Raw genomic sequence first — 14971 nt, forward strand, 5'->3', positions numbered from 1 at the left:
GCTCTTCTCCTGGATCCCACCAGCTGAAATTCCTTGGCTAACAGGATCTGCGGTATGCCCCTTTTGCTGGTGTTGTTAGGGCAAGTCAGTCTCATCGGATGAGACATTTCCTCAAGTAGCCTGGAGCCATGATATGCATGGCTTTAAAAGTTATGATTAAAACTTTGAACTGCACCCAAAAGCAGACTGGCAACCAGTACAGCTTGTGAAGCAGTGCTATAACATGGGCTACTCTAGGGGTCCAAAGAATTGTCCACAGTATCTAGGGGTCCAAAGAACTGTCCACATTCGGTACCAGCTGTAGCTTCCAAATGCTCTTCAAGGGTAGCACCATGTAAAGTGCATTGCAATAGTCCAGATGTGAGATGACTAGACTTGAATGACTAAATGCAGGGATTTTTGATCCAAGGCTGCAACTGATGCACAAAACAAAGTTGTGCAAGGGCTCTCCAAGCCGCTCTTTTGATTTATCTTTTGTTTATGTGTGCCATATGTCCCATGAGATTTTGTATTGTTCCCAATGTTTTCAATACTTGCCAGAGAGAATAAGTACAAAAAAGAGGACTAGATTGTTATATGTTTGAGGACCCTTGGTGTTCTCTGAACTTGATTGCTTGTAGACATTTCATTACTCAACAGGTAACATCTAAAGATATGAATACAACATTTTGCCATTAACTGACCATGTTGTAAGAGCTGTTGTACATTTGCTGTTGTCCTACAGGGAAAAGGATTGGTTGTTTTTGAAAGCTACTTCTTTTCTAATAAGCTAATGAAAGTAGCTTAAATATTTCATTAACCATTGATGATACTACCTAAATACTACCTACAACATATGAAGAACAGTTGCAGGTGTTATGTATTTGAACTTTAAGAGGGAAATTTGGGCGGGAACTAGCACGTTGCTGATTGGCTGATGCCTCAGCCAAAATAGTATTTAAAGAGGGGTTTTTGCTGTTGGTCTTTTGCTGGGTCACAATAATTTTATTATTTATTATTTATTTTATTTATTCAAATTTATATACCGCCCTATCTCCCGAAGGACTCAGGGCGGTGTACAGGCATTTAAAAGACATATAAATACAATATAAAACAATTAAAAAACTGATTCTAAAAAGCCCGTAAATTTAGAATTAAAATATCAAATAAAACCCAATTTAAAACCAATAATTTAAAATCTAGCTCAGCCCTGCACAATTAAATAAATACGTTTTAAGCCCGCGGCGGAAGGTCCGGAGGTCCGAGAGCTGACGAAGTCCGGGGGGTAGTTCATTCCAGAGGTGGGGCCCCACAGAGAAGGCCCTTCCTGGGTGTCGCCAGACGACATTGCCGCTACCGACGGCACCCTGAGGAGACCCTCTGTGAGAGCGCACAGGTCGGTGAGAGATATTCGGTAGCAGTAGGCGGTCCGTAAGTAACCCGGCCCAATGCCATGGAGCGCTTTAAAGGTGGTCACCAAAACCTTGAAGCGCACCGAAAGCCACAGGTAGCCAGTGCAGCCTGCGCAGGATGGGTGTTATCACGGGAGCCACGGGGCTCCATCTATCACCCGCGCAGCCGCATTCTGGACTAACTGCAGCCTCGGATGCCCTTCAAGGGAGCCCCATGTAGAGAGCATTGCAGTAATCCAGGCGAGGCGTCACGAGTGCGTGGTGACCGTGCATAAGGCATCCCGGTCCAGAAAGGCGCAACTGGCGTACCAGGCGAACCTGGTAGAACGCTCTCCTGGAGACGGCCGTCAAATGGTCTTCTAGAGACAGCCGTTCATCCAGGAGGGCGCTAAGTTGCGGACCCTTTCCATCGGGGCCAATGACTCGCCACCGATGGTCAGCTGCGGATTTAGCTGACTGTATCGGGATGCCGGCACCCACAGCCACTCTGTCTTGGAGGGATTGAGCTTGAGCCTATTTCTCCCCATCCAGACCCGGACGGCCTCCAGGCACCGGGACAGCACTTGATAACCGTTGGGGTGGTCCGGTGTAGAAAAGTACAGCTGGGTGTCATCCGCATACAGCTGGTACTTCACACCGAAACCACTGATGATCTCACCCAGCGGCTTCATGTAGATGTTAAACAGAAGGGGCGAGGGGATCGACCCCTGCGGCACCCCCCAAGTGAGGCGCCTCGGGGCCGACCTCTGCCCCCCCGTCAACACCGACTGCGACCGGTCGGAGAGATAGGAGGAGAACCACCGATAAACGGTGCCTCCCACTCCCAATCCCTCCAACCGGCGCAGCAGGATACCATGGTCGATGGTATCGAAAGCCGCTGAGAGGTCTAATAGGACCAGGGCAGAGGAGCAACCCCTGTCCCTGGCCCTCCAGAGATCATCCACCAACGCGACCAAAGCCGTCTCCGTGCTGTAACCGGGCCGAAAACCGGACTGGAACGGGTCTAGATAGACAGTTTCATCCAGGTGCAAGGGAAATTGATATGCCACCATACTCTCTACAACCTTCGCCAAGCGGGTTGGAGACCGGACGATAATTACCTAAAACAGCGGGTCAGGGCGGCTTCTTAAGGAGGGCCTCACCACCGCCTCTTTCAAGGCGGCCGGAAGACACCCTCCACCAAAGAAGCAGTCGAATCGCCTGGAGCCAGCCTCGTGTCACCTCTCGAGTGGCCAGCACCAGCCAAGAGGGCACGGGTCCAGTAAACACGTGGTGGCATTCAACCTACCCAACAACCTGTCCATGTCCTCGGAGCCACAGGGTCAAACTCATCCCACACAATGTCACCAAGACCACCTCGTGCATCTCGCCCGTATCACTGCAATCTTGGTCCAGACCATCCCGAAGCTGAGCGATTTTATCGTATAGATAACCGTTAAACTCCTCAGCACGTCCCTGCAACGGGTCATCCGCTCCCCTGGTGTAGGAGGGAGCGAGTCACCCAAACAGGGCGGCTGGGCGGTTATCTGCCGATGCAATGAGGGAGGAGGCGAGCTACGCCTCGCTTCCTCAATGCCACTAGGTAAGTCCTAGTATAGGACTTCACTAGTGTCCGATCAGCTTCGAACGGCCAGACCTCCAGAGACTCTCCAGGCGTCTTCTCCGCGCTTCATCCTCTCAGCTCCTCGGAGAACCAAGGAGCCGTTGGGACCCGCGCCGGGTCAGAGGCCGCAAAGGCACGACACGGTCCAAGGCCCCGCGCGGCCTGTTCCCAGGCCGCAACAAGTTCCTCAGTCGAGCCGTGAGCCAGACCCTCAGGAAATGGCCCAAGCTCCGTCCGAACCCATCCGGGTCCATCAGGCGCCTGGGACGGAACCAACGTGTCGGCTCCGTCTCCCTGCGGTGGTGAATGGCGGTCAGAAAGTCCAGGCGAAGAAGAGAGTGATCTGACCATGAAAAAGTTTCAATGACTAATTCCTTTAAGTCCAGATCTCTCAACCACTGACCAGAGAGAAAAATCAGGTCCAGGGTGCCACCCCCAATGTGAGTAGGGCCATCAACTACTTGGGTCATGTCCAAGGCCGTCATGGAAGCCATGAACTCCCGAGCTGCCGTCGATGGCGAGCGGAGGATGGCAAGTTAAAGTCCTCCATAACTAAAAGGCTGGGGGTCCCAACTGCCACCCCAGCCAGCACCTCCAGGAGCTCGGGCAGGGCAGCTGTCACGCAGCAAGGAGCCAGGTACGTGATCAGCATACCCATCTGACACCTATGACCCCATCTCACAAAGAGGGATTCGCACCCGGCAATCTGAGGTACAGTGGTCTCCCTCGGCTCTAGACTCTCTCTAATCACAACCGCTACCCCCACCCCTACCCTGGGCCTCGGCTGATGGAATGCACGGAAACCCGGCGGGCACAACTCAACCAGGGGCACGCCCCCTTCAGTGCCCAACCAGGTCTCCGTAATGCCCATAAGGTCCGCGGAACCCCCCTGTATAAGGTCACAAACGAGGGGGGCTTTGTTCACCACGGACCGGGCATTGCACAACATCAGCCAGAGGCCCAAGCTCTGAGGATCCTGACCATCCGGGGAACGGGTGAAGTCCAAGGGGTCGGAGCGCGTGATCGCTTTCAAATATCGAGCACGCGCTCCCGAAACTTGGTATGACCCCTCGCTTCCGCCATACCTGCCTCTCCCACTTACCGTGTCGATAGAACCACCCTCACAAATAGGAACACGCTCTCCCCCCATAACCTCTGGACCTAATAAAGAAAAACCGCCACGAGCATGTGCAGGAACTGGCCCCCTACCCGACGGGTTACCCCCATTACCCGCCCTTACCCTCCCACCCCTTAAAAATTCCCTTTCTAAAAAACCCCATAAACCCTTCTTTTTAGCATGCCACCTCTGTGGGTCCCAAGACCCGTCATAGAGGCCGGCCCTCGATAATGTGGTGGGCCATTCCTGCGAGGCGGGGGCACCTCGCAGGCGCAAGAGTTCCTGTGGCGAATAACGCATAGAATCAACCATCAGCTGACTATGTCCCATTTGGCAGCCGAGATGTTATACTGGGATGTCATTCTGGAGTCCGGTAACGGATGGAAAAAAGAGATGGAAAAAAGAGACAGGCAGTTCGTCCTAAAGAGATGTAAAATCCATTATATCCTGATGGATTAGCAGACAAAAGATCGTAAACCGTCTCAACCCATCCGCCAGGTAGATGTTCCGCTGGACCGGAGTATGCCGTCTGCGGGAGAGATGTTCCAGCAGTCCAGGAAGGAGGTCCGGGGGTGGGGGTAAAGGGTAGCCACAGTGTCAGCTGGAGAATACACCTTCCTGCCCCACGCCTCAACATGGTCGTCATGTCCATCACTTGCCCCCACCCTCAGTGGGAAAGATGATCCAACAAGCTGGAAACCAGAAGCCCAAGGAGGCGTAGTCCAGGGGTGCAAACAAGGCGCAGCTGAATAAGCGCCATCTCAACTGAAAAACATGCAGCCCCCTCCCCTCAAGAGCTGTTGTCACTTGTGTGGTCTCCTGCCTCGTCATTGCCCAAACCTAACATTGGCGATGAGGATGGGATACTGAGGCAGCGAGACCAGGAAAAGAGCTGAAGGAGTATGGATTCGCAAAACCCAGCTAGTATCGGAAGCGGTTACATAGCCATGTCCAGCTATACATCGCCAGCACCATTTGACCCTGCCAAGGAGAAATGGGGGTCGTACATGGCTCGTTTCGAGTGTTTCCTCGAAGCAAATGAACTACAGGGAGTCTCGGACAATCGGAAGCATGCTTACTTCCTGAGTCACTGCAAACCAGAGGTTTTCGATACCGCCGAGTCGCTGTCGGAACCAACGCCAGTACAGTCGGTACCATGGCAAACACTGCAAACGACACTGAAGGCACACTACGCTCCGGTGCCGTCGAAGTTTGTTCAGCGTTTCGAGCTGAGACAGCGAGTTCAGCGCGAGGGCGAATTGATAAGCGTGTACATGGCTGCGTTGAGGAAAGCCGCGAACCACTGTGAGTACCGGGATTTGGATGACTCTTTACTGGAACAACTCATTTGTGGGGTCCGGGACATTCATTTACAGAGGCGGTTGCTGTCCAAAAGCAACCTGACCCTAGCCCTGGCTCTGGATGAGGCCAGGGCACACGAGATGTCCACCAAAGCGGCGGAGACTCTACAGAAACCGAACACACCGAACACCAGCACGAAAACAGCGCCAGTCCACAGCGAGGTCGTCGAAGCTGAATCCAGGGGCGAGGAAGAAGAAGAGGTCTTCTATACCGGGAGGTTGGAGAGAGGCGACCGGGACGAGTGCGTGAGCTGCGGAGGCCAACACCAACGACAAAATTGCAGATTCAAGGACGCAATTTGCCGGCGGTGCGAAAAGAAAGGGCACATTGCACAAGCCTGTCGAGCCCCACAACCGTCCCACCCAAAATTCAAACTGGCCAATCAGCAGAGCGCTGGACCGATGAAACAGCCAGGGATTGGCTCATCCAAAAGAGGCGCGAAATTGAACCAAACAACCATACGAGTGGGCCACGCATCAACGCGAATAGAAAATAAGATATTCACACAGACGTACATCGAAGGAGTGCTGTGTAAGATGGAGGTGGACACCAGATCGTCGATCATGATCATGTCCTGGGACACTGTCGTGAGGAACCTGCCAGAGGTCGTGAAACGCCAACTGCAAACCCAAAAGCTGAGAGTGCAAGACTACCAGGGAAACCGGATCCCTGTTCGAGGAGTCACGACCGTCAAAGTGAGATACGGAAACCTAAAGAAAACTCTACCGGTCACCATCGTAGATGGAAACCTTCCAAGTTTGCTGGGCCTGTACTGGTTCAGAGCCCTGGGGATGGAAGTGACCGGGGTCCACAGAAACGGAGTCAACCTAAAAAATGAACTGCTGAAAGAATTTGAGGACGTCTTCCAGGACTGCCTGGGCCAGTACGTGGGGACCCCTATTTCATTTAATTTAGACCCCCAGGTAGCTCCCATTAGGTTAAAGGCTAGGCGGGTACCCTTCGCCCTTAAGCCCAAGATAGACTGGGAGTTAGACAAACTAGTAAACCAGGGCATACTAGTTCCCGTCGACCATGCCAAATGGGAGACACCGATTGTGACCCCAGTCAAACCGGACGGATCAGTCCAGATTTGCGCTGACTAAAAAGCAACGCTTAACAAAGCATTGCAAAAGAGTGCATACCCCGTTCCCGTAGTGCAACATCTGTTGCACTCATTGGGAGAAGGGCAGGTCTTCGCCAAACTCGATTTGGCCCAAGCCTACCAACAATTACCCGTAGAAAATGACACAGCCAAGGCGCAGACGATTGTAACACATCGAGGCGCATTCAAATGCACCCAACTCCAGTTTGGAGTCAGCGTAGCCCCAGGGTTGTTCCAAAATCTAATGGAACATCTGCTACAGGGAATACCGGGGGTTGTGCCATATTTTGACGACGTATTAGTCTCAGCAGAGAACCTAGATGAGTTAGGGGTCAAACTAAGGAAGGTCTTGGGCATTTTCAGGTCTGCTGGACTTAAAGTCAAGCTCAACAAATTCCAGATAGGAGTCAAATCCGTAGAATTCTTGGGTTACCAAATAGACAGAGAAGGCATCCACCCCACGGAGAGCAAAGTGCGAGCCATCAAAAAGGCTCCGGCTCCCAAAAATAAGGCTGAGTTACAGGCATTTTTAGGGCTTGTGAACTTCTACGCGGTTTTCTTGCGAAATAAAGCAACAGTAGCAGAGCTGCTGCACAAGCTATTAGCAAAAAAGGCTGTTTGGACGTGGGGCAAGGTTGAGGCTAGGGCATTCGAGGGCGTTAAGAACCTTTTGTCCAGTGATAGCCTGCTAATCCAATATAACGGAACATTACCACTAGTGCTAGTCTGCGATGCGTCACCCTACGGGGTAGGGGCTGTCCTCAGCCATAGGCTGCCGAATGGATTGGAAGCTCCCATAGCATATTTTTCCTGCACGATGTCAGCAGCAGAAAGAAACTATAGCAGTTAGACAGAGAGGCCCTGGCCATAGTTTCAGGAGTCAAAAAATTCCACGAATACCTATTTGGGCGCCATTTCGAAATAGTAACAGACCACAGACCACTATTAGGACTCCTGGCAGGGGACCATCCAACTCCGGTTGCCCTATCACCCAGGATGACCCGTTGGACTATTTTCCTGGCGGCATACTCATACAAATTGTCCCACCGTCCAGGGAAGGACCTAGGACACACGGACGCTTTGAGTAGATGCCCGCTACCAGAGACAATCGAAGACCCGACCCCGGGGACACCCATCCTACTAATTGACTCTCTAGACTCCGGGCCGGTCACTTCTAAGGAAGTGACTAGGGCATCGTACAGAGACGTTATTATAAGGACTGTAATCGGTTGGGTACAGAGGGGATGGTCTAATGCACCGGGGGATCGTTTCAAAGACTTTACCAAAAAACGCGCGGAATTGTCGGTTCAAGGGGGTTGTCTGTTATGGGGGGATAGAGTGGTTATCCCGGAGAAACTGCGAGAAAACGTATTGGAACTGTTACATGTGGGTCACCCAGGGATTGTGAGAATGAAAAGCCTTGCGAGGAGTTATATGTGGTGGCCACAAATGGATAAAGACATTAGCGACAGGGTAGGAAAATGCCAGGCCTGCCAAGAGTCAAGGCCACTACCCCCAACAGCCCCCATAAGGGAATGGGAGAAACCCCAGGGTCCTTGGTCCAGGATCCAGATAGACTTTGCCGGGCCATTCCATGGGCAAACATTTTTAATCGTGGTAGACGCATTTTCAAAGTGGTTAGAAATATTGCTTATGAAATCCACAACAGCCGAAGCGGTAATTACAACGCTGCGGCACCTTTTTGTAACGCACGGATTGCCAGACACCCTAATGTCCGACAATGGCCCGCAATTCACGGCTACTCAATTCGAGGGGTACTTAACAGAAGAGGGCATCCGGCATGTCCTCTCGGCGCCTTTCCACCCGGCGACGAACGGACTTGCAGAACGATTCGTTCGCAGTGCCAAGGAAGCGCTATCCAGAATAACCCCCGGTGATTGGCAAGCCAAAATCAATACCTTCTTAGCGGTACAACACAGAACCCCCTGTGTAACCACAGGGCACAGCCCATCCGAACTATTGATGGGTAGGAAACTCAGGTGTCCATTAGATAGATTAAACCCAACATATTCCCCTGACAGGTACCAAGGCATCCAGGAAAAAACCAGAGAAATGGCAATGGGTGATTCACTATGGGTGATTCACTATGGTGAAGGCCCAGCATGGCTTAAAGGAACGATCACTGGAGTAACAGGTCCAAAATCATATATAGTGGACATGGGGGATGGCCGAGTATGGAGGCGCCATATAGGTCAATTACGAAGAAGGGTACAAAATAAATCAGAAACCGCGCAACCAGACCCTGACTACCAAATATTTGAACCAACAGCTAACTCAGACCCGCGGCGATCGGAGGACTTATCTGAACTTGTAGAAGTCCAGCGACGCCAATCAGCTCCTCCAGAAGACTGCAGGGACGACTCTGCAAGTAATCCAGGGCCGGAGGGCCTAGAGGAGGAGCTGGGAGGAACAAACAGTCCCTCCGACCAGCTCGACTCACTCCCAGGGAATGAATTGTGCAGGTCAGAAAGAGTTAGGAGACGCCCTGTCTACCTGCATGACTACGTGGAAAAATAACATGCAAATTCCATGCAAATAACGGGCTCAATGCGTTCTGGGAGGGGAAGAGTGTTATGTATTTTTTTTTTTTTAGAATAGAATTTTTTTATTGGCCAAGTGTGATTGGACACACAAGGAATTTGTCTTGGTGCATATGCTCTCAGTGTACATAAAAGAAAAGATAAGTTCATCAAGGTACAACATTTACAACACAATTGATGATCAATATATCAATATAAATCATAAGGATTGCCAGCAACAAGTTATAGTCATACAGTCATAAGTGGAAAGAGATTGGCGATGGGAACTATGAAACGATTAATAGTAGTGCAGATTCAGTAAATAGTCTGACAGTGTTGAGGGAATTATTTGTTTAGTAGAGTGATGGCCTTCGGGGAAAAAACTGTTCTTGTGTCTAGTTGTTCTGGTGTGCAGTGCTCTATAGCGTCGTTTTGAGGGTAGGAGTTGAAACAGTTTATGTCCAGGATGCGAGGGATCTTTAAGAACTTTAAGAATATTTAAGAATATTTAATAATCTCTAAGAATATTTGAACTTTAAGAGGGAAGTTTGGGCGGGAACTAGCACGTTGCTGATTGGCTGATGCCTCAGCCAAAATAGTATTTAAAGAGAGGTTTTTGCTGTTGGTCTTTTGCTGGGTCACAATAAACTAAAGAGCTGTTGTCACTTGTGTGGTCTCCTGCCTCGTCATTGCCCCCAAACCTAACAGCAGGAACTGGGTATGTCTAGTTTAATAAAAAGAAGAACTAGGGGAGACATGATAGCTGTGTTCCAATATCTCAGGGGTTGCCACAAAGAAGAGGGAATCGGGCTGTTCTCCAAAGCACCTGAGGGTAGAACAAGAAGCAGTGGGTGGAAACTGATCAAAGAAAGAAGCAACTTAGAACTAAGGAGAAATTTCCTGAAGTTAGAACAATTAATAAGTGGAACGACTTGCCTGCAGAAGTTGTGAATGCTCCAACACTGGAAATTTTTAAGAAAATGTTGGATAACCATCTGACTGAGATGGTGTAGGGATCCTGCCTGGGCAGGGGGTTGGACTAGAAGGCCTCCAAGGTCCCTTCCAACTCTGTTGTTATATTATATTATATTATATTATATTATATTATATTATATTATATTATATTATATTATATTATATTATATTATATTATATTATATTATATTATATTATATTATATTATATTATATTAGTTGGATAATAAAATGTTTACAAACAAACAAACAAGCTCAGAGAGTATCAAGGAATTCACAGCTTAGCTATTTTGTTATAAGTTTGCTAATAATATTCAGTTCTGTAATCGCAATATTCCAAGGAATTGTTATGAATTTTTATTTAAGTCAAAGATGGCCAGCATAATTATACATGAATAATTATTCATGTATAATTGGTTGTTATTGGTTGTTTGGTTGTTTTACTCTACTAAAACCTCTGTCTCTAACAGCATTCATAAACTATATGGAAAATGGTGAAATATGCTGAAAGAATGCATTCTTCCTCAACTGTAAGGTAAATGGAGATCTTCCACATGCAGAAGAGATACTATTTTGTACCACATGAACTTATACTCTGCACTGGAACAAGCAAAAGTAAATATAAACATTTTATTCTACATCCAAGCAATTAAACTGAACAGGAGTGTATTTTTATGATAATGCTCTGCATTTCTAAAACACACACCAAAAAAAATCTTAATAGATACTGCTATTGCATAGCAAAGTGAGAGGTCATGACTGTTATTGCAGGGAAGCTTTTTGTTTGGTCATATATTCCCATTAGTGCACTCTGAACAAGAAAGTCCAAGAAACATTATGCAATTAGAATTCTTTTGTAGAGCATCATAAAATGTTGCAATAACCTATCAGTAAAATCCAATATATGATTTCAGGGAGAGATTATTTTGTTTAATTGCAAAACGTATTTATTTCCCTGTTATTTCCTTTTTTTTAATTGAAAAAGTTTTACAAGAAATTTTTTTCCCATTACATCCCACCCCCCTCCCCCAACCCACCATCACCCCTCACCCCCCCGATTTCCCAGAGCAGAAGACAAGGTATAAGATCTAACAATCATGCTAGAATACCCTAATTATCCATAAATTCCCATCCCTCCCCTAAAACCTCAACTCTCCTTCTCCATAAAAAAAAAACCAAAAAAGAAGGAAATGTTCATTCATAAAGTATTTGATGTTTCTTCATCCAATAATTGTTCGGAATATAGTCAGTCCATCTTCCTCATTCCGGTATATTTTCTTGTGGGTTTTCAGTCTGGTACATTGAAGTTTCCAACAAGTTCAATATTTTTAACGTCCAGTCTTTGATAACAAACATATAATCCATCTTCCAATATTACACTGACATTATCTCAATTTTTTGCCCCCCCATATTTCCATCACAATAAACTACCAAATATTTTATGATCATTTTAACATTTTACCCTTAAGCAACTCCTTTTCTATTTTAATTTTTAATTTAATTTCCCCCCCAGCACTTTAAACCCAACATAAATTTTTATCCAAAGAAACTAAATCCACCATTAATAAAATGTCAATAAAATATATCTCCCACATTTTACTTACAAATTAAAACAAATACACCCCCACTTAATTTCCAAATACCATCTATAAAACATTTTATATAGAAAAAAAGAGATTAAATAATCCTTTCTTACTTTCAATTTTTATCCAAAATAGATAAATCCACCACTTATAATAATAACAGAATAAATATAATACACCCACATGTAACTTACAAACTCAAACACATGCACATTATCCTTTTTATTTCTTTTATATTCAGAAATTTTCACTTACAGTTTACCCTTTCCCATAAAAGGAAACACTTTTCATCTGACAATGTTGCTTCTTTACTCCTTGCTCTGTTTTAGAGATTACCATCCTTTGCTCCTCCCCTGCTATTTTCTGTATTTCCTCTCCCAAAGTTACAGCCCCAGTTTCAGATTGTGTTTGCTTTACTTCCTTCTCCCTTTTTTTAGCCACTTCCACTTCTCTTCCCACCTTAGCTTCTAAGACTGGTAAACTTCCAGCCTTCAACACCTTAATATAAAAATCTCTTGCTTTAGTAACTGCGTTAAGACAATACTTCCCTCCCATATAATTTACTGTTAATGCAGCTGGCACATTCCATCTATACCATACCTGGCAATTTCTAAGCTCATTTACCAAAAAGGCATATTCTTTTCTATCCCTCAATATTTTGGAAGGATTTTCTTTCAACACCAAAACCTCTTGACCCTCTTGAATTTTACTTTTATAGGAGGCTTGTGAAATTTCACTCCTAATCTTCCTAGATGTAAAATAAATCAATATATCCCTCGGCAGTTGTTTCTGCCTTGCCACCCATCAATTAACACAGTAAATTTTCTCAATTTGGTTTTCAAGATCCACCGATCCAATCACCTGTAAAAAGGCTTCTGCAAATATCTTTTGTAAATTCTCTTGCTTATTTTCTTTTAAAACTCTCACCCTCAATGCAGATTCCATTGTTTTATATTGTAATAAAACCCGTTCTCCATCTGCTTTCGCCACCTTATTCCGAAGCTCCTCTATTTGACTTTTTAAATTCAAATTAATTTGATCAATCTCATGCACTTTTCCATCTAGCTTTTGTATAAATTCAATCATAGTCATAAAGGCTGACTTCACTTCTTCTTGTAAATCTTCATTCTCAGCTGTAGCAGAATTTTTAATTTCCAATATTTTCTCCTCAATTTCCTTAAATTTTTTGTCTCGAGCAGAAATTTGAGCCTTCAAAAATTCTCTCAGCTCCTCTTGTAATTTGGGTATTTGAGCTAACGAGGCAGCTCCCTTAGAATCAGCAGCCTGTATTCATTTCGAAGCCATCTTACGTTAACTTTGTAGTTTGCAGCAAAGTCAAATCTTTTCAAGCAACTTATTTGAAATGGGTAAATCAGTTCTATAAACCTTCAGCTTTTCTTTTTAAGATTTCTTCACTTAAGTATAAAATCCATCAATTTAAACAGAGTTAACAAGGCGCTAACGATGTTAACAAGGACTTCCTTAAGTTTCGTTTTCACACCTCATTAAACAAATCCACCAATTTCCTTCTACTCAAATACCTTCCGAGGATCAAGATGAGGCCTAAAACACGCATGCACCCTGCTTCTTGCCTCCGCTCCGTCTGCTTAAAGTAATTAGAATATCTTCATCTTGATAGCAGAGATGGTCGCGGGCGCTTTGTTCTGCATAGTTGCAGAAGCTTCCCAGATCTGGAGCATTTGCCAGGTTTAAACAGGGAGCTCTTACCCTTTGAGCTCCAGGAATTATTCCTGGAGCTCTTGGGGAGCTCTACCCCCACCCGGGTGCTCACCTTTCCCTCTTCTCCTGAGGGAAAGGTTTTCAAGCCACCAGACATCTGATTTGCACTGTCTGAGCGGCTTTAACAGAATCACGGGAGTGGTGGTCCAAAAGGACTGTCTCCAACACACGCGGAGCCACTGGAAGTCCCATTTCTCTGTTATTTCAGACAGCACTGGTTATGCATTACATGGGCAGATGTTGCATACCAAAGACTTGGTGTCTCCTAAAATCAATCCAAAATGTCAATGGAGCACTGTATCCTGTAATTAGAGAGGTAAGATATGCTCAAAACAGCCTAAAGTGGTCTGCAAGAGCTGGACAGATTCCCCAACCCAGATCAGGTCAGTAACCACATATTCAGCTAATTTTGCTAGAATCTGTGGCATGTGCAACAAACTACAATGACATCAAACATGAGTTTTTGTGCAATGATTCATTCATGCAAATTCCACAATTATGTACCTGCATCACAATATCTGTTACAAAGTAGGTAAATCACAGAATTTGCATGATGGTATCATCATATATGTGTTATTGATAATTGTCCCATCTTTGTCCCTTGCGAAGACATATAGCTATATCACACTCATGGCAAAAATTGTGCCAGTAAAAGATGGACAATAATTCTTTAAAAGTGAAATACAACATAAAGCTGCCTCAGTTGTGGGCTGAGGAGGCATAACATAAAATAATTATTGCTAACTGCAGTATGTTTATGCCACAGGGAGGAATATGAAAAGAAGCCATACAACTAATAGATGAGTCACATGGTGTTCCAAATACTCATGCACATTTGTTCAACCTTGTCCCATTTTACATTAAAGGAAATAATTGCTGGTCATGTTCACAAAAACAGGGGATGTTGGTACGAGAGGAAATGACACTGGGGGGACTCCATCAGGTAACATTCTGTCCCATCATAGAACAGGAAGGTTAGCCACAAAGACAGTCAATTTTATGTTGGCTTACTAAAGGACTGATGAATAACACATGAAACCAGTTGCTGGCTTTGCCAATCAGAAAAAGAGAAGTCAGTGCTTACCTTCAGGCAGGGGTGAAATGCTCCCGGTTTGGACCGGATCTCCCGATCTGGTAGTGATGGTGGTGGGTGGTTTCGAGAACTGGTAGCAAAAATCCCTTCCCCACCCTTTCCCCCTGCATGCCCAGCTGAACCTCATGATCATCAGAGGGTTTTTTTACTTTTAAAAGCATTTTTCTTCCGCCAAAAAAATGCTTTTAAAAGTTAAAAAAAGAGCCTCTGATGATATCGTGGCTCAGCTGGGATTTATTTATTTTATTTATTTATTCAAATTTATATACCGCCCTATCTCCCGAAGGACTCAGGGCGGATTGTCAGAACCCTTTCAAAGCATTTTTTCTACAAGCTCTTTGGACAAAGAGCTTGTAGAAAAAATGCTTTTAAAAGTAAAAAAAAAAAAAGTTGGCCACACCCACCCAGTCACATTACCCGCCCCCCCAAGCCATGCCCACAGAACCGGTAGTAAAAAAATTTACAT

The 14971-nt window shown here is 45.9% G+C and overlaps 1 protein-coding gene across 4 annotated transcripts in view; it reads right to left on the minus strand.

The window, feature by feature from the left end:
- The window catches only part of SLC6A20 (solute carrier family 6 member 20), a 62986-nt gene that overhangs the window by 26565 nt on the left and 21450 nt on the right, over nt 1–14971 (minus strand). The gene's annotated exons all lie outside the window — the stretch shown is intronic.

The sequence above is a fragment of the Ahaetulla prasina genome, chromosome 4 (genome assembly GCF_028640845.1).
Source record: "Ahaetulla prasina isolate Xishuangbanna chromosome 4, ASM2864084v1, whole genome shotgun sequence".
Lineage (NCBI taxonomy): Eukaryota > Metazoa > Chordata > Lepidosauria > Squamata > Colubridae > Ahaetulla > Ahaetulla prasina.